The sequence below is a fragment of the Limulus polyphemus genome, unplaced genomic scaffold (assembly GCF_000517525.1).
Source record: "Limulus polyphemus unplaced genomic scaffold, Limulus_polyphemus-2.1.2 Scaffold7484, whole genome shotgun sequence".
Taxonomy (NCBI): domain Eukaryota; kingdom Metazoa; phylum Arthropoda; class Merostomata; order Xiphosura; family Limulidae; genus Limulus; species Limulus polyphemus.
This window is the reverse complement of record NW_013673094.1, coordinates 958-3,074: the sequence shown is the minus strand read 5'-3', so window position 1 is coordinate 3,074 and position 2,117 is coordinate 958. Positions and strand designations below refer to the sequence as shown.

Genomic DNA, 2,117 nt, shown 5'->3' with positions numbered 1-2,117 from the left:
TTTTAATTCACTGTTTTTTCCAAACTGTTTTTCACACACTGTACAACTATAAGGTTTCTCTCCAGTGTGTATTCTATCATGTAGTTTTAATTGACTCTTCCATCTAAACTGTTTTCCACACACTTTACAACTGTAAGGTTTCTCCTCACTATGTACTCTTTCATGAATTTTTAAATAATACTTATTTCCAAACTGTTTTCCACACACTTTACAACTATAAGGTTTCTCCCCAGTGTGTTTTCTTTCATGTATTTTTAATTCACTGTTTTTTCCAAACTGTTTTTCACACACTGTACAACTATAAGGTTTCTCCCCAGTGTGTATTCTTTCATGTATATTTAATCGACTCTTCCATCTAAACTGTTTTCCACAAACTTTACAACTGTAAGGTTTCTCCTCACTATGTATTCTTTCATGAATTTTTAAATAATACTTTTCTCTAAACTGTTTTTCACACACTGTACAACTGTAAGGTTTCTCCCCAGTGTGTTTTCTTTCATGTATTTTTAGTTCACTGTTTTTTCCAAACTGATTTCCACATACTGTACAACTGTAAGGTTTCTCCCCAGTGTGTATTCTTTCATGTTTTTTAAATGTGTGTTTGTTCCAAACTGTTTTCCACACACTGTACAACTGTAAGTTTTCACCCCAGTGTGTATTCATTCATGTACTTTTAAATGTGTGTTTGTTCCAAATTGTTTTCCACAGTCTGTGCAACTGTATGGTTTCTCCCCAGTGTGTATTCTTTCATGGTTTTTTAAAGTTCTCTTGTCTCCAAACTGTTTTCCACAAACTACACAATGATATGGTTTCTCTCCAGAATACGTCTTCTTTTGTTGTGTTAGATTATCAAATGTTTTTCCACAACTGTATAGTTTATCACCACACTGATGTTTGTCAGATGCTTTTAGGTTATTTCCACTTAATTTTGTTTCTCCAACTAATATTCTTAGTTTCGGATTTTACGTCTTCTGTAAAGTGATTTTCTTGTTTTATAAAATAACCAGGAAACTGACTTCCACTACAGATGTTCACACTGGTCTCTTTATCTGAAGTAAATATAAATGATGTCAAAAATAGGTAATAATAAATATATCATAATTACTTAATTTGATGAACATCTAAATATACTTTAATGTTCAAACATGATCAACACAAATATTAATACAGAAATACTAAAGATATAACTAAGTTTAAAAATTATAAAAACATTTTCTACCTAGAACAGAATAGCATTAAAAACATAAACTGTTGGTAACGTACCATATTCAAGAGACCTTTTTAGTAGATAACATCTAAAATTGCCTGTACACATATGATAGTACAGTGTAGCACCAACCAACACTACTTTTAGCCAGTGCCTTTCTGGATTATCTTTTAACGATTTGTCTATTTTAACATGTTAATTAACATGAATACTTTGTAATTCCTGTTTAAATTTTCAGTATGTGTTAAATGAATATTTACACATGCTAAGATATATACTAAACTAAAATGTTTATCTATTTATTATTTATGAAGTTTAGGTATTATTAGAGGCTGTTTCATTACTGACTTCAGTATGTTAAATTAAATGACTGGTGATTTGGGTTATATAGGCTGTTACTGTTCAGGATAATCACATTTGCAGAAATAAATGACAACAGCACATTCTCTGAACATGAAGAACCAAAAAGGTAAAAAACCTGGTCAATTAGAAAGTTTCTTAATGTTTCATTTGTAGAAACAAGTACTGTTCTCCTATTCATTTTGAGACAAACGTTTCTTTAATATTTTAAAAACACTTTGTTGCCATTGTATCACCTTACACATTAAATTACAGGTACAAATAACAAATGACAATTCCTGCTCCTCAATCTTCATCTGCCATCAAATAATTTATGTAATCAGCACAACAGTCTATATACCCCATAAATTTTGCACCATATCTGAACCTGTACGTATCATGTGACCACTCTCCACCAATAGCATTGAGCCATCTATACTGCTATTCTCACTCAATATTCCCTATCTTCACTAGCACTGTATTATTTCGGGTTGTGTGTTCCAGTTCAGGGCTCTACCATTAGACCAACATCGGCTCCTTATGTGTTTTGTCACGTAGTATGCACAATTGC

General features: G+C 31.6%; 1 long non-coding RNA gene across 1 annotated transcript in view; it reads right to left on the bottom strand.

Moving 5' to 3' along the window:
* The window catches only part of LOC111089821, a 1,675-nt gene extending 1,537 nt beyond the window's left edge, over positions 1-138 (bottom strand). The window contains exon 1 of the long non-coding RNA XR_002613997.1: positions 12-138. This is a non-coding gene — a long non-coding RNA (uncharacterized LOC111089821). The remainder of the gene's footprint in view (positions 1-11) is intronic.
* Positions 139-2,117: the final 1,979 nt, after the last annotated feature.